General features: G+C 35.6%; 1 pseudogene; it reads right to left on the bottom strand.

The window, feature by feature from the left end:
- Positions 1 to 15,519: 15,519 nt before the first annotated feature.
- Positions 15,520 to 19,290, bottom strand: LOC136235843 (RNA-binding KH domain-containing protein PEPPER-like; annotated as a pseudogene).
- Between the last annotated feature and the right edge of the window lie 195 nt (positions 19,291 to 19,485).

Raw genomic sequence — 19,485 nt, 5'->3', positions numbered from 1 at the left:
GATAGCCTGTCTTGGTGGGAAATATTTCATAAAAAAAGCACTGGCCATGTCTTGCCAGGTTGCAATGGACCCTGGCTGTAAGTTCTTTAGCCAGTTCTTTGCTTTATCCTTAAGAGAAAAAGGAAACATCTTCAGCCTTATCACATCATTAGACACTCCTCTGTTCGATCTGAATGTGTTACACAGTGTAACGAATTCCTGGATATGTGCATTGGGATCTTCAGCGGGATACCCATTGAATTGCACGGCTGCTTGTAACATTTGTATCATTGATGCTTTTACTTCGAACATATTATTTCCTTTGTTAGGCATCACAATGCACGACGAGTGTCCTTTTCGTGGTAGGTCTGGAGTAATCTCTGATTCTCATGACTGGTGGATTGTTGTTTTCACCTTCTCCTTCTTGATTAGGTTGTTCTGGTCCTCTTCCAGCAATCCTTCTTTCTCTCTATCTTTCTCTTTGTCTTGCTCGTCGAGCTCCTACTTGGTTACATCTACACGTTCTTTCTAATTCAAGATCGATAGGAAAAACTGGTGGTCCAGCTCTATGCATAGACAGTGAGAAAAATTGCTTCTGGCCGCGCTATTTAACAAAAAGATTAAAAACACATTGTTTCACAGAAATTTTTAGGTAAACTTTGTTGCTTTCAATCCCCGGCAACGACGCCAAAAACTTGTTGTCCACAAAACAAACTTTAGCAAGTGCACTAGATACAAGTAATAAAATGACAAGTAGAGTATCGTCTCCTCAAGGATTGATGACCAAATTTTTACTAGAAAAACCTTGCAGAATAGGGTGTTCGTGGTGTGTGATTTTCTTTGTTGAGAAATGATTTGATATGGTGAAATAGTGTTACTGATGATAAAGATTCAGTTGAAGAAAATGTGTTTGTTATAAATAAAAGAGAGAACAGGTTAAGACAAAGCGGAATAGGTTACTTTCAGCCTCTAAACATCCTATTTATTCATGAATGATATAAAGTGAAGTCAAGGTCTCTGCTTTAAAGCTCACTTAAGTCAACTTCCGTGTGTTATTAAGATTCTAAAATGTACTACAACCTTAAGCGTCCTTAATGTTGGTTTTTTCTTGCATTACGATCAAAACAACATTTCAGTTTAGAAAACCCTTGATACAATCCCCTAACATTCCTGTTTCGGGTATTGGACATTTGATAAAAAGTTCCATGAAGATGAAAGCAGTTCCCTATCATTCATCTAACACTAAGATACATGCATACAACAATGGAATAAACACTTTATCAAACACAACATCATATATCATCATTCATTCATAAAAAGGAAAATAGAAGACTTACATAACCAGCCCTTGCTGGCCTAACTGATTCAAAACGACTACCCACTCATGTTAAAGAGTGAACAGCCTGAGTCGTATCTACAGAACTCCATTGAAGGAGTCATAATGTTTCTTAGAGAGCTTCTCTCTCTAAAATTGTTTCCAAAATTATCTATCTTCTTCCCCAAAAAAGTATATCTTTCTTTCCCTCCACTACCGATATAAATAGGAGGGCCAAAGATAACAAGTACACAAAATAAACTAAAATATTACAAAAACAGAAAGATTGTTCAAAAGATCAGGGATTGCTAAAAGTGGTTATAAAATGTTTTGACCCTTGAACACTCAAGGGTCGATTGGTCATGTCATCATGTTGCATTTTGCCGCCCATTTCTGCCCGCTCCTGCCCGCTTGTAAAGTCACTGTCCGTCATCAGTTACGCAGTGTTATCCGATGGATCAAAGGGTGCACTTCTCCTCTTGGTTGTTGCAAAACAGGCTGCATAACAACCTTTTTGACTTTATCTTTTCAAATCTGCATAAAACACTAATTAGTCATTCTTTTAAGTAATCTTACGCCTATAACACCCTTAATTTATCACAAATAGTATGTTTAATTGTAGTCATTTTCATGCCTAACACGCCCCACCACAAGGTGGGGCGTGTGAATATTACGCCCCACCTTGTGGTGGGGCGTGATAGCCACACGCCCCACCATATGGTGGGGCGTGATGTTCACACGCCTAGTCGTCTGAAAAATGAATTTTAGGAGTTTAGGCACCGAAAAATTGACGAAATTGATCGAAATTGAGTCTAATGTTCGTTACTTATCATTTGCAGGTTCTGTTAGAAGACTTTGGAGGTAGCAGTGTCGATTACAGTGGGGAATTTTATCCTATATAGACGTTTGAAACATATCAGGAAGCTGTTAACTGGGCAAAACGGACGGCGATTCGGCTTGGATTCGAGTTAACTATAACTTCTCACAAGACATGGGATAAGTTAAAATGGATATTGGTTAAATGTGCTCGTGGTATAAAGAATACTCAAAGGACTAGGGATATGGATATGGAGGAAGTAATACGGAGGAATACGAAAACTAAATACTGTGGTTGCAAATTCCAGGTGAAGGTTCTGGAAATCGCTGAATTAGGGGGTTGGGTGGTGAATGGGGTTGCTGGAGAGAGAGGACATCACAATCATGGATTGATTGTATATCGTCAGGGCTATTGACAGATGAGCGGACTAAGTCCCGGTTCAAAAAAAATTGTTCGTCAAATGAGTGCAGCTTAAGCAAAACCTTGTGCTATTTTTGCAGCAATTAAAGAAAAACATACTGAGGATTGCCCGACCCAAAGACATGTGCATAATTACAATATTAACTCGATTAATATTTTATCAGAATCTTTTTAATTATATATATATATATATATATGATTATGTTAGATTTAGTTAGATATTAAATTGGATTTATTATCTAACTAAATCAATTCAAATTAAGAAGAAATTAATTAATTAATTATATTTTGAATTAACGTCGCTTAGGCCCCCTCCTTACCCTTATCCTGATTTTTTGTGTGAAACACGCACGCGCGCGCGCGCGCACACACATATATATATATATATATTGTGTTGAGTGAAAAATTAGGTTAAGCCTTTTGAACAATATCGGTTCCGAGAGCTCTCTATAGAAAATTAAAAATTAAGAACACCCTAATGAATCGAAGAATGGTACTAGCATACTAAGGATTTGATCGTCACTTTCGCGTGTGTGACGGTAGAGTGAGTTCGCCTTCTAGCTCATTGTCTCGCTTCAATGGGATCGACTCTCATTCCAAGGAACATTAAAACAATATTGATTCCTTAAGATACATGTTGTTCCTAGGTGAATTAAATTGTTAGAAAATGTTTTTTTGTCTCATTTTTCTACACACGAAACCCAACAGACATATCTTATAAAACCATTCAATGTTTAGCCTAATATCACAAGGATTGTGAAATTTGAGGTCCAACTAACAAAAAATAAAATCATGTTTCTTGTTAACTCTTTTCCACCCATGCACCATGTTAGCTCCTTTTGTTAGATCTGACAATTAATTGATTTCTATGTGTTGATGTTCATGAACAGTAAGTCTTACACTGATGTTGATTTCAACATGTGCGCGAAACATATTTTTTTTTATCTTTAGCTTAGTGTTATGCCATCGGTACGTGGATGGAAGTTAATGGCCGAGTCTAATGAAAGAAGCAAACTTGGTGCATAATAAGGGTGGCAACGGGATAAAGATTCCCTAAAAATCGCGGGGATTCGAATCGACGATGGCGGAGAATCATTGAATTCTTTAGGGGCGAGGGGAATTTTACCCTTGAAGGCTAAATTTGGGTGGGGATTACTATCCCTGAACCATGGAGATCCCTACCCTCCCCCTGAAAAACAAACCTCTGTAGGGATCCCCGAAACTATATAACTAAAATTATATATATATATATATATATATATATATATATATATATATATATTTCAATATTTTTCAAAAAAAATTGGTGATAACAAAACCATAATTTGAATAATCTATGTAATTATTGTATACTTTGAATTTTGATAGTAAAAAAAAGAATGTGATTCTTAGACAATTTTGTTTCTCATTCATTATATAATGTATTTTTTTTTTATCTCTTATACAAGTTTGGTAACTACAATACCTTTCTAATTAATATGTTATATTTAGATTCACTTTCAAAAAACCTTATTTGGAAAATCATACACATAGTGATGCAATTAAGTTTCGACATCTAATGGAAGCATCTCAAATTCATATCAATGAAAAGTTAATTAATCATGTTAGGAATTCCTTCACTTAATACTCTAGATATTAGAACTGACTAACCCCATAAATTTGTACTTGACGTGACTTCATTTTGTAGAGGGTTAAACGTCACTTTTTAAATATGTAATGAATTGTTTCAGTATTCCTTTTACATCATCTGTCAATCTTAAAAAAAATCATGCAATGTTTTGGTGGGTAATGACTAAGATTGAACTATTAATCACAAAAAGTGAGATCTATTACATCTTACTAATGCGGGAGGTTTATACGTTTGCTTTCTGAATCTTTTGATAATGTTATGTTAGCGAAACAAGCTTGGATAAGAACTTATATGTCCTTTTTTCTGTAAGATATTCAAGGCATTTAAAAGCATTATAGGTAACTTTAGAATGGGTAGATGCGTGAACCTTCTATTCATTTAGCTTTTTTATAATCTTTTAATTGCAGCTTTAACAACTTAAGCACAAATAGATTCATATGCATAAAATTATTCGTTATAATGAAATTTATTAATAGGTTGATGTTGTCAATCATATGAAAGATAAAATAACATAACCAGAAAGTTCTATATGAAAACCACCAAAGTTAAGAAAAAGACTAATTATGGTATACTAGAGATAATATGAAAAGCTCAATATAAAGTATGAATTAAAAACTCAAAAAGCGCTAAAACACCGATATTTACAGTAGTGTAACTGGATAAAGACGAAAAAGGTAAAAGTATAGATACTAAGAAATGCCAAGGATTCTCTACTCTTTCTTATTGTCGGTAGACATGATATTCTATCAATATTTTATTTATATGCAAGTTTCCAAGCTAACCTTAAAAGGAGCTTCTTTTAAGTGATATTACAAGTTCTTTTAGTTATTTTAATAGAACTTTGAATGTAGGGTTTATTTGTCCAAAATGGATACAATGATGATTATACGAGATAAAAAAAATAGAATGTTATAGTACATATGGTACTTATCAATTTCAAAATTAAGTCGTGATTCATGGTCTAGAAGTAAATGGACTGAAAAAAATTAATCAAAGTTAAATAGAGTGTAGTAGCTATTACAAAATCTTATTAGAGTTTGAATCATATAAAATTCTATTTTCTTTAATATGTTTTCATAATTTTCTTTTTCATGTAAATATATATTTTTTTCATAAACTTCTCATGACATGCATAAATGTTTTAAATAAGTACTTAAGCTACATTCTTTTTTCATGCATATTTTTTTCTTGAAAAGCTACTCCACATGAGCCCTACTTGTCACTATTTATTGCTTTAAAAGATCTTCTATTTTGCTTAAGATATCATTAAATAGGTTCTTTTAAATTTGTCATAAAAATGAGTTTTATTTAAAGTTTTGTATCGTCTTACATATGTTGCATTTATTATAGATTTAATACCATGTTTCTCATTTTCTTCATGCATGAAAAATTATTTCAATTTAATTACATAAAGATTTTCCCTCAAAATAAATACAATTTTTTTTTATTTGTGAACCTGCTCCGTTGCTTATTCAATTTTGAGTTAATCCTTTGTCACGACCCAAACCGGGCCATGACCGGCGCATAAATTAAGTAATCTTTAATCTATGCTAGCCTTAATTCTGAACTAATAGAAATTCCAAAATTTACTAACAGAATATCAAAGTCATCTCAATTACATCAATAAACCTTAAAAGAATCAAACTATTCAAGTCAAATCTTAATAATCAAAAGTCTCCAAAAATAAGATAAAGCTAAATCATTAAGCAGTCTCCTTCAACATCAATCCAAGGGTTACCTCACGAACAGGGACCTTAATCTGAAAAAGAAATATTCAACGTGGTATGAGATTTTCGTCTATACGAGCGAAAACCTCAGTGAGCAGTAGCTATAGCACACAGCAGAAAGGAACAGACAGACAGGCTGATACTTTTAAATTATGACGAATATAGTTTCAAATATAGTATTCAAAATCAGTTAAACAAAATGGTCAATATTAGATAATCAAATCAAAGTACTGGTAATCAATTGTCAAAAATAATACTGAAGCCTTTCAAAATATCAGATATTAGAATAATCAGAAAATAAGACAAAAGCTTTAAAACACATGGTACAGTGTAACAGAGTGGTGATACTGCACACCACCAGGGCCAGATAAATGGTAAGCGCTACCAATAACAGATACAGATAATAGATAATCGCCCTCACCGATCTTATGCATGATTCTAATGCTGACACAACTGACGACAAACTGACAACTGATAACCTGACTCAAAGACAAATGCAAGGACCTAATGTTATGAAGATCAGTGAGAGGCCAGATAACAGATACAGATATACTGAGCACTTGTACCAGTTTGAAAACATATAGTATACATATATAAATCAGAAAATCATAACTGATTGAACGAATTATCAGATTTCCAAAACAAATGTAATAACTGCGATAAATCGCGTATCAGAAACTACAAATCATATCAAACCAGATTTTAATAAATTCATTGCACCTGATAATAAAACAATTCAATATAAAGGCCTGTTCCCAGAATATACGCTTTAATACTAAGGATATTTAGTAAACATAAGGTTTAAGCTATACGTTTTTAGGAACGAAAATATACAGTCAAACGCTAATTTTTGATAAACAGTTCTTCAGTCTAATATTTCAATCAAACAGTGTCGTGTACTATAATTACCACTCACCTGGAATTTAGACAGAAGCTAGAACCGAAAAGCTCGCCTCTCAATCAACTAAAGGAATATCAGAATTTCCTATCGGGTTCAATAAAAAGGATGAATGAATTAACTAATATTAATCATATCTAAACTAACGGAGACAATTAGTACTTTAGGGGAGCAAGCAATAACCTTCATACTTAATTAAACTAAGCATCTTTGAACCTACAGAAATACTTTTACCTACTGCTAACGAATTGAGGGAAAAAAAACGGTTCAATAAAACTTGAAAATCATTGTTGCACAAAACCCATTTAAATAGAATGTATAATACCCAAAAGAAACAAATTATCAACATGTTGAAAACAATTTCGTTTATATCAACATAAAATAAAGCCACAATTTCAACTTTATTCAAATTTTTTAAAATATCATTAAAGTTATAGAGGTATAAAAACAAAGTTGAATCCACCAAAAAAACAAAAGACATCAATACTTTCAAATCCTTAATTAAGCACTTTCTTGTAGAAATATAATATAATATAAAAGAAAAGCAAGTTTATGAATGTTCAACACACAATATTGGTACAAAGAGAGAAAAAGAAAAAGAAATTCAAATTCTTTGAAAGAGGTTGGCGAGGGAAGCAAGACAAACAAAATAATAAGAGATTAAAACTTACTTTTTCAATTGATAAGTTTCAACAGTAGCTGCCGATCAAAACTGGAGGGAGAAGAGGAAGTATTGAAGTTTTTTGTGATTTTTGCGGTTGCGATTTTTTTGGTTTGGGTACAGAAGGGTTAAAAATTGTTTTTAAGTGGCCAATGGTACTTTTGGTAAGAATAATAGTTAGGTTATAAAAGAAATCATAAAGATAAAATTATTTATTTAAAACAGAAATCTAATCCATAATTATATCTATATACTTATAAATTGATCAAAATTAAGGTTATTACATTCTTCCCCCCTAAAGAAAATTCGGTCCCCGAATTTAAGTTATAAGATACTAACCTGAAATGTCAAATAAGTGTGGATATCTGATTTGCATTTCAGATTCGGGCTCCCAAGTGGCCTCACTACTAGAGTGGTTTTTCCAAACAACTTTAACTAAAGGAATTTCTTTTGAACGTAGCTTCCGAACTTGACTGTCTACTATCCTTATAGGTTGCTCCTCATAAGACAGATCATCTCTAACTTGTATAGCTTGTGGTTGCAAAACATGAGAAGCATCGAGAATGTATTTCCTAAGCATCGATATATGGAATATCGGATGAACCTTAGAGAAATCAGGTGGAAGAGCTAAACGATATGCAACTGCACCAATCCTTTCAAGAATCTCAAAAGGGCCTACATAACGCGGACTCAATTTTCCTTTCTTTCCAAAACGCATGATTCCTTTCATCGGAGAGACCTTCAGAAACACATGATCACCGATCTGAAATTCTACATTCTTGCGCCTCGGGTCAACATAACTCTTTTGCCTACTCTGAGCTGTTAAGAGTCTATCACGAATAACACGAACTTTATCTGAAGTCAACTGTATCAACTCAGGTCTAGTGAGTCTCCTTTCTCCAACCTCATCCCAACAAATCAGCGACCGACACTTACGACCATACAAAGCTTCATAAGGTGCCATCTCAATACTAGCTTGATAGCTGCTGTTATAGGCAAACTCTACCAAGGGTAAATGATGATCCCAATTTTGGCCAAAATCAAAGATACAAGCTCGAAGCATATCCTCTAAAGTCTGAATAGTCCTCTCTGACTGACCGTCGGTCTGAGGATGGAACGCTGTGCTAAACTGGAGTCTCGTACCTAGCACTTCTTCAAATTTCTTCCAGAATCGAGAAGTAAATTGAGCACCACGATCTGACACGATAGAGACTGGAACTCCATGAAGTCTAACAATCTCATCAATGTATAACTGAGCAAGCTTAGAGAAATCATAGGTTATCTTCACATGAAGAAAATGAGCTGACTTAGTTAAACGATCGACTATCACCCAAATGGAATCGTACCCTCCTCTAGTGCGAGGCAATCCTACCACGAAGTCCATAGCAATATTCTCCCACTTCCACTTAGGAATGGGTAATGGTTGGAGCAACCCAGACGGTCTCTGATGTTCTGCCTTGACTTGCTGACAAGTAAGGCATTTAGCAACAAAGTCTGCAACATCTCCCTTTAATCCACTCCACCAGTATAATTCCCTTAAATCTCTATACATCTTAGTGGAACCAGGATGAACTGTATAAGCTGAACAGTGTGCTTCCTCCAAAATTTCCCTTTTTAAATCATCAACACTAGGAACACATAGTCTAGTCCCATAACGAAGAACTCCATCATCACCAATCACGAAGTCTTGAACCTTACCCTGACAAACATCATCCCTAACTCTACACAATTGAGGATCTTCTTGTTGGGCTGCCTTGATTCTATCTAACAGAATAGGTCTAACACGAAAATGAGCTACTAACGCTTCAGATGTTGCATCAAATTTTACTCCTTGATCAATCAATTCATGAATATCACCAATCAAAGGTCTCCTCATTACAGAAAGATGAGCTAGGCTACCCAGAGATTTCCTACTTAAAGCATCTGCTACAACATTTGCTTTTCCTGGATGGTACTGAATTGTGCAATCATAATCCTTGAGAAACTCTACCCATCTTCTCTGCCTCAAATTTAAATCACGCTGATCAAAGATGTATTTGAGACTTTTATGGTCAGTGAAAATCTCACATGTCTCCCCATACAAGTAATGTCTCCATATCTTCAGGGCAAAGATCACTGCTGCCATTTCCAAATCATGAGTTGGATAATTCTGTTCATGTTGCTTTAATTGGCGAGAAGCATACGCAATCACATGACCATGTTGCATCAATACGCAACCCAGACCAACCCTTGAAGCATCACAAAATACTATGTAGCCCCCCGATCCAGATGGAAGGGCTAACACTGGTGCTGAAGTCAAACGAACTTTCAATTCTTCAAAACTCTTCTCACATGCTTCTGACCACTGAAACTTCACATTCTTCTGGGTTAACTTGGTTAAAGGAGAAGCTATTCGAGAAAAGTCTTGCACAAAACGTCGATAGTAACCTGCTAACCCAAGAAAACTTCGAATCTCTGAAACTGAACTAGGCCTTGGCCAATGAAGAACGACATCAACCTTCTTCTGATCAACACTCACCCCATCTTTGGATACTACGTGCCCTAAGAATGCGACACTATCCAACTAGAATTCACATTTTGAGAACTTGGCATACAACTGGTTCTCTCTTAGGGTCTGAAGAACAAGCCTCAGATGCTGCTCATGTTCTTCTTTACTTTTAGAATACACCAGAATGTCATCTATGAAAACTATCACAAAATGATCAAGGAAGGGCTTAAACACCCTATTCATTAGATCCATAAAAGCTGCAGGAGCATTAGTGAGACCAAAAGGCATCACTAGAAATTCATAGTGACCATACCTAGTCCTGAAAGCTGTCTTAGGTATGTCAACATTTTTAACCCTCAACTGATGATAACCGGACCTCAGATCAATCTTAGAAAAGTACTTTGCACCCTAGAGCTGATCAAATAGATCATCAATTCGAGGAAGAGGGTATTTGTTACGTATTGTGACCTTGTTCAACTGTCGATAATCAATGCACAATCTCATTGATCCATCCTTCTTCTTCACAAACAACACAGGAGCACCCCAAGGAGAGAAACTAGGGCGGATGAACCCTTTGTCAAGCAAGTCTTGCAGTTGTTCCTTCAACTCCTTTAGTTCAGCAGGAGCCATTCGGTAAGGAGGCATAGATATGGGTCTTGTTTCGGGTGCTAAGTCAACACAGAAATCGATTACTCTTTCAGGTGGCAAACCTGCCAAATCTTCAGGAAAAACATCAGCAAACTCATTCACCACATCAACATTCTCCAACTCGACACCCTTTGCTTGAGTATCCTTAACATAAGCTAGAAACCCTTCACAGTTCTTATACAACAATCTTCTTGCAGCAATAGAAGAAATAAGACTATGAGGAGCCATGCTACGATCTCCTTGAAATTGAAATTCTATCTCCCTAGGAATTTTGAAAGTTACTAACTTGTTATAACAGTTTAAAGAGGCATGATATGAGGCTAACCAATCCATTCCCAAAAGCACATCAAAATCTAACATTTCAAGTAATACAAGATCAGCTAAGAGTTCCCTTTCCCCTACTTTTACTAAGCAATTCTTAAAAGTTAAATTTATGTCAAGGACATCTCCTATAGGTGTTGCCACAGATAAAGGACAATCTAACATAGTGGGTGGTACACCAAATTTCATAGAAAAACAAGGAGAAACAAAGGAATGTGTAGCACCAGGATCAATCAAAAGTCTAGCATCAAATGAACATACAAAAATGGTACCTGTCACCACTGCATTAGATGCCTGAGCATCCTGCTGTGTCAGAGCAAAGGCTCTAGACTGACCTCGACCTGCTGTTGCATGATTAGGAGCTGAATTGGGACCTCGACCACCCTGACCTTGACCTCCTGAACTCTGGCCTCTACCACCATACTGAGAAGATGGCTGAGTACCGATAAAAGGAGCAGAATATGTATCCTGACTCATAGCTAGTGTTGTGTTACTGCTTGGGCAATCCTTTCTTCTATGTCCCACCTGACCACAACCAAAACAAGCCCCAGTTGCTCGATGGTATGGAGAGTTACCATGGAATTTACCGCAAAGCTGACAAGTAGGGAATGACGATCTAGAGGAACTTTGACTATTCTGAGTACCAGTGGACTGAGCTCTCTGACCATGTCTCTGATTATTCTTGGAGTATTGCCCTCCTTGACCAGGTAAGGAATGAGACCCATGAGATACTGAATAGTTACTTCCCCTACTATGTTGACCACTCTGGTTGTCATATCGAGCACGTTTGTTCTGATCACGAGCCCTACGCTGATCATCAAACATCTCCATCTGTCTGGATCGATCCACCACCTCCTCAAAGCTAGCCAATCGTAAAGGAGCAATTCGGTCTAACAGTCTATCCCGAAGTCCCCTTTCAAACCTCCTTGCCTTCCTCTCTTCAGTTGGAATAAGATGCTCTCCAAAACGAGCAAGTCGAGTGAATTTCATTTCATATTCACTCACAGTCATACCACCCTGCTTCAGCACTTCAAACTCTAAAGCTTTAGCTTCCTTAACACTAGGAGGAATGAACCTCTCTAAGAAAGAATCATGGAACTGTGGCCAAAGGAAAGCGTTATCAAGTCCATTCCCTCTCTTGGAAAGATACCAACTACGTGCCACTCCTTGTAACTGATTCCCTGCTAACAATACCATCCTAGCGCTGGTGCACCCCAAGACCTCATAACATCTGTCCATAGCATCCAGAAAATCCATAGGATCTGTTACAGAATCCTCACCCGAAAACTTTGGAGGTTGTAACCTCAAGAAGTCACTGAGATCCTGTAATTGAGCTCTATCATTAGGTATAGCAGATCCTGTAGTTCTTGGTTGTCTGTTTTCCCCTACCACATTTGTTAGTCTTTCAACTGCTTGAAAGACCCCTTGCAATCCAGCAGCCAAATCAGTGTTAGATATTTGAGCAGGCTGAGAGGCTGAAGCTGTACGAGTGGGCTGAGATGACCCTCCAGCTGGTTGCAATATTGGTTCAGATGCTGGAGCTGCTCCTCCAATAGGGTGTGAAGCTCCCCTATCAAGCTGAGATAAATTCTCAACGGTCACCCTACTCCTAGTACTAACATTAACCGTATTCTTGCCTCTTTTTCTTCCTTTAGGAGGCATGATTACCTATCCATGCAGCAGAATTAGACACTTTAGCAATGAGGTACTGAAAATGAGTAAATAGGAAGACCCAGATAGATATGCAAGATAAGGGATACGAACAGAACATGTGAATCCTATACAGTAAGTCTATAAGAACCTAAACCTAGGCTCTGATACCACCTTTGTCACGACCCAAACCAGGCCATGACCGGCGCATAAATTAAGTAATCTTTAATCTATGCTAGCCTTAATTCTGAACTAATAGAAATTCCAAAATTTACTAACAGAATATCAAAGTCGTCTCAATTACATCAATAAACCTTAAAAGAATCAAACTATTCAAGTCAAATCTTAATAATCAAAAGTCTCCAAAAATAAGATAAAGCTAAATCATTAAGCAGTCTCCTTCAACATCAATCCAAGGGTTACCTCACGAACAGGGACCTTAATCTGAAAAAGAAATATTCAACGTGGTATGAGATTTTCGTCTATACGAGCGAAAACCTCAGTGAGCAGTAGCTATAGCACACAGCAGAAAGGAACAGACAGACAGGCTGATACTTTTAAATTATGACGAATATAGTTTCAAATATAGTATTCAAAATCAGTTAAACAAAATGGTCAATATTAGATAATCAAATCAAAGTACTGGTAATCAATTGTCAAAAATAATACTGAAGCCTTTCAAAATATCAGATATTAGAATAATCAGAAAATAAGACAAAAGCTTTAAAACACATGGTACAGTGTAACAGAGTGGTGATACTGCACACCACCAGGGCCAGATAAATGGTAAGCGCTACCAATAACAGATACAGATAATAGATAATCGCCCTCACCGATCTTATGCATGATTCTAATGCTGACACAACTGACGACAAACTGACAACTGATAACCTGACTCAAAGACAAATGCAAGGACCTAATGTTATGAAGATCAGTGAGAGGCCAGATAACAGATACAGATATACTGAGCACTTGTACCAGTTTGAAAACATATAGTATACATATATAAATCAGAAAATCATAACTGATTGAACGAATTATCAGATTTCCAAAACAAATGTAATAACTGCGATAAATCGCGTATCAGAAACTACAAATCATATCAAACCAGATTTTAATAAATTCATTGCACCTGATAATAAAACAATTCAATATAAAGGCCTGTTCCCAGAATATACGCTTTAATACTAAGGATATTTAGTAAACATAAGGTTTAAGCTATACGTTTTTAGGAACGAAAATATACAGTCAAACGCTAATTTTTGATAAACAGTTCTTCAGTCTAATATTTCAATCAAACAGTGTCGTATACTATAATTACCACTCACCTGGAATTTAGACAGAAGCTAGAACCGAAAAGCTCGCCTCTCAATCAACTAAAGGAATATCAGAATTTCCTATCGGGTTCAATAAAAAGGATGAATGAATTAACTAATATTAATCATATCTAAACTAACGGAGACAATTAGTACTTTAGGGGAGCAAGCAATAACCTTCATACTTAATTAAACTAAGCATCTTTGAACCTACAGAAATACTTTTACCTACTGCTAACGAATTGAGGGAAAAAAAACGGTTCAATAAAACTTGAAAATCATTGCTGCACAAAACCCATTTAAATAGAATGTATAATACCCAAAAGAAACAAATTATCAACATGTTGAAAACAATTTCGTTTATATCAACATAAAATAAAGCCACAATTTCAACTTTATTCAAATTTTTTAAAATATCATTAAAGTTATAGAAGTATAAAAACAAAGTTGAATCCACCAAAAAAACAAAAGACATCAATACTTTCAAATCCTTAATTAAGCACTTTCTTGTAGAAATATAATATAATATAAAAGAAAAGCAAGTTTATGAATGTTCAACACACAATATTGGTACAAAGAGAGAAAAAGAAAAAGAAATTCAAATTCTTTGAAAGAGGTTGGCGAGGGAAGCAAGACAAACAAAATAATAAGAGATTAAAACTTACTTTTTCAATTGATAAGTTTCAACAGTAGCTGCCGATCAAAACTGGAGGGAGAAGAGGAAGTATTGAAGTTTTTTGTGATTTTTGCGGTTGCGATTTTTTTGGTTTGGGTACAGAAAGGTTAAAAATTGTTTTTAAGTGGCCAATGGTACTTTTGGTAAGAATAATAGTTAGGTTATAAAAGAAATCATAAAGATAAAATTATTTATTTAAAACACTAATCCATGATTATATCTGTATACTTATAAATTGATCAAAATTAAGGTTATTACATCTCAATAAAAGTCTTTCCTATCTGTTTTTGGAATAAAGCTCGCACATGATCATTGATGCATCTAAAAAGATTTTTTTACCATCTCATCCCTCATTCTTACCATATTGTCATGTCACTCACCCTTTCCTTTAAGAATCGTTGCATTCATTGTATAACACTACAAATAAAACACTTTCAGAGACGGAAAAAATCGTCCCCGAAAACATAAAAAATTGTCCCCTATACTTTCGAGGACAATTTTTTCGTCCTTGTTTCCTCCGTCCTTGATTCTATAGGGGACGAAAAACATGATGTCGTCCCCGTCCTTAGGGACGACTGTCGTCCCCATTCTTAGAGACGATTGTCGTCCCCATTAAGAGGGACGACAGTCCTCCCCGTTCTTAGGGACAATATCTCGTCCTCAGTCTTATGGACAACTGTCATCCCCGTTCTTACGGACAACATCTTGTCCTCGTTCTTACGGACGACTGTCGTCCCCGTTCTTAGGGACAACATCTCATCCCCGTTCATAGGGATGAATGTCGTCCCCATTTAGGGACAATTGTCGTCCCCATGTAATAGTAACATATTTTTGTCCCTACAATAAAGGACGATACATGCTCTAAAAATAATATGTTAATTAGTAATTGAAACCAGTAAATTATTGATTTTCAATCGGTAATTTACGGTTTCATTTTTCAACAGCAAACCATAACCTCATTTATAGACATAAATCAGACAAAAAAACACAAAATGCTTTATTATGTAATAGTAATATTCAACAAAAAATGATTAGAACAAAGGAACTGACAAGTACAAGCTTATTGAGCTCGTTCTTTCCAAATAACATCGGTTCTACCATAATTCCTAAGATCAATCAAACCATACCCCCCTTAGCTTTAAATCATTTCATTCTTCTCAAATCCGTCATCTGTAAATACACACAGAAAATGCATATAACATTTGCCTTCCATAATCACTAAAAAACGATGATCAGCAGAACAATACTTGGACAAGAAGTAGAAGTATTTCATATAAAATATTTAAAATCCAAGATTCAAAACAATCAATTGGTGAAGTGCCTAAATTGTTAACAGAATCAGCTTTCCTGCTCCCCTATGCTCCGAATTGTCTGTCAACATCAACAAATGGGTCTTGCGAATGCTCTTCTTCAATAGTGGAAGTATTATCCACCATCATTGGTTCCAGTAAATGACCATGGATACCAAGGTTCAAAATCAAATCAAAAGCATGAACCCTACAAGCTGCGTTTGGAGAACTAAGCATTTCCTAGTACATAAATTTTCAAAATATGCATTAGAAAATACTTACCACACACTATTATAAAAAGCACAATTTTTTTAGTAAGCACCTCAAGCATAGAAAGTGTGAGAGGAGCAGCTATCCTAGAGTCTAATACATACCTACAAAATATTTTCTAGTCAACTTCGCTAGCAATTCATATAAGCATAATAAGAAAAAGAACAAGAGAGAGAAAGTGGGAGGGGGGGGGGGGGGGGGGGGGGGGGGGCAAGAAAATAAAACCACAAACAAATTCAGTTCAAATTCACTAGCCTGACAAATATGACATTCCCTGTTTTCATGTTTTTGCCTAGAAGGAACTCATAATGACAATCTTATGATCAATTGTTTCTATGTACAACGAGGCTCAATCAAAATCTAATGCCAAACTTTAATTTCCAAGTAGTTAAAGAGGTCTATATATTTCACACACTATAGCATGATATTCACACTCCATATATATCATTCTTTCTTTTAATAGAACAAAGTAAGAATATAATAAATATATGCACATAGATACTTAAGGAATCAATCCAACAAACAAAGCCAATCCTATTAACACTGGGACATCTCAAATGTGGAGTGCAAACAACAAGTGGCATGCAAGTAGAACCAGTGTAAATCAGAAAATGATAATAAATCTTAGAAGATATTTTACAGATATCCCTACTCATAAAAACATCTCAGAATGACAAAACAGATAAGCATTGAAAAATATTCACTAAAAAATGAAGCAAGACATGCCATAAAGGGTCATCTATGTGTTATGGATTCAAGCACATGGAATTAAGTCTTAATATTATGAGCAATCTATGATAATTACAATGTAACAACCAGGTATAAAACCATATATTGCAATAAAGGTCTATATATGTTTTATGGACTCGAGCAGAGTCTTAATATTATGAATATAACAATCTAACAAGACAAATGTCAAATAGATACTTTCAGAAAAGACAAGGTTCAACAACAAATAAGTAATGAAATAGACTGAAATAATAATACAAGGAGTTGCAGAATAACTTACATGTCAATCACAAGTTTGATGAGGACACTCACAGCCACATCCACTGAGGGCTTTCCACTAGTGTTACTTAATCTAGATGATACAGTCACATCCATTACATTTGTCTCCTGAAGTCCATCTTACTCAAATATCACTACCAACAAACCTAAAAAATAGTTTCTTTAATTAATTTTCGGTATACCAACATAATCCTATATTTGCTTTAATTAAGGAACACGAATGAGAACCAAATAACAGTAATTGTGAGAGATTAATATAAGATATATGATTGGGCGTTAACTATTAGCTTTGATTTTAGTTCAATTGGTTGCATGACAGTAATGAGAGTACCCAAAAAAAATGACAGATTGTGAAAATACGAGTCAGAAACCAAAAAGAATATAAAAATGACTTCAAATATCCCACAAGTAAGAACACCCCGCTATTAAATGTGAAAGAAAGTAAACAATAAATGAATTAATAGAACCTGTTCAAGGATCTTATCTCCATGATTTGGCCTCTAACTTCTCTTTGCAAAATGTTAAGAAGATTCTTGAGTAGCTTACAATCATGTTCAAAGGTATGAAACTGAAATTTCCTTCTCTATATCATTTGTCATGTCTGTCATTGTAACACAACAACAATCAATAATGAAACAAGTGTACAAGTCCTACTGTGAGAAAAACAACATTCAAAATCTGTAACTACTATAACCTCCTAAACCAGGGGAACCATACCCTCCCAAGCTTGAAGATCCATAACTGGCACCCCCTAGATGGGAGGCGAAAGAAAGATGTAGAGTTGCTTGTTTTCGGTACTTGGGGATATGAATTATATGCGGCGTCAATCTTCCTGATGGAGGTACTTGAATTGTTTGTGTCATCTAAGTAACTAGAGGAGCAGTTGCACGACCAAGTCTTGTTGTTGGTCCTGTCGAGCGTATTCCACTAAGTGTAGAATTTTATCCATAAAGTGACAGCACAGATTGCGGGTTGTTTGGATCAAGAAGTGTTTCACGCTCATATATTGAAGGATCCCGCTTCAAGGAAATGGTATAATCAGAACCAATAACAATCTGAGGTGCAGGAGTTGAATGGAATGAGGGTGAGTTTTATCAGCTCGGGCAACAGTAGTAAGTTCCTTTGAAATTATTGCATTGTAAGTTTTCTCAAATATAAGCATGACGCTATGATCGACCAAGAACTTCCTTAGAGCTTCACCATGAATCTCTATAATTCTCTCATCAGAAGTAGCATATGAAGGCACCTCTTCACCAAGAACCCTTATAGTAGCACCAGTGTTTTCCTGTATCGATTTTATTATAGAGCCTTACTTTCCAATTAAATTAATAGTTTGTGAGTATTGCAACCAGTAACCGTATGGAACAAATACAGCACCAGAAATAGCAAGGGATGTACTATCACCTTCACCACCTGATAGACCACTAACACGTTTATACACTCTCACCACAACATCCATTGCAGGAGATGGAATTGCTTCTGGTTCCTCTTTTCTAGATATCAAAACAGTGTTGAATGATACGAATAATGGTCGTGTCAACCGAATTCTTGATCTGGATGACCAACGAGCATCGTCCTCCATCCAATCTTCATCATCCTTAATCTGAATGAACAAAAACAACAATAAAATAGAGACATATGCAAATAATCAATAGAAAAACCCAATCAAAAAGAGAAAGTCTCGATTGTAGTTTGTTCTTTGTTCCTTTCTTTGTTGACTAATGGTTTCATTTAGAATTTCATAGTGAGATTAGGCCATCTAACATCATGTTGAAGCTACTATAACAGAGGAATAAATCAAGCAGTCAACTATAGGTTTCGTTAAATTGAAGATAGATATACCAAACATTGAGATTTTCATGAAAAAAAAGAAACCATAACCTTGAAAATTCATCAGCGCTGATGGGATCCAGTCTCCAAATTCGCTGCTCAATGCCGCAAACCTACCTTTGATATTGAATTCATCGATAGAACTTGGGGAAACAAAAGGGAGAGAGGAAGGCAAATGGAGAGGGAAAACAAATGGAGAGAAGAGAAGAGAAGAGAAGATAGAGAATGGATGAGTGGGGTGCTGGTTATGGATGGAGACGGTATGTCGGCTGGCAATGGGGGAGAGCCAAGAACGAGAGAGAGAGAGAGAAAGAGAGGGGGGATTGGGAGAGAAACGTTCAGGGTTAGACAAAATCAATCTGATTTTGTCCCCAAATAATAATAAATTTATATATAAAAGTATAATCTAATTTTATTAATTAAATTTGTCCCCTTTACTAGATTAAAAATTAATTGGAGACAATAAATATAACCGTCTTCTATATTAATTTTAAAACTATAATTAAGGACACAAATTATATTTGTCCTTCACCATTTGTGCT

Source organism: Euphorbia lathyris, chromosome 7 (genome assembly GCF_963576675.1).
Source record: "Euphorbia lathyris chromosome 7, ddEupLath1.1, whole genome shotgun sequence".
Classification (NCBI taxonomy): domain Eukaryota; kingdom Viridiplantae; phylum Streptophyta; class Magnoliopsida; order Malpighiales; family Euphorbiaceae; genus Euphorbia; species Euphorbia lathyris.
The sequence above is the reverse complement of the archived record's forward strand: the minus strand, read 5'-3'. Positions and strand labels throughout refer to the sequence as shown.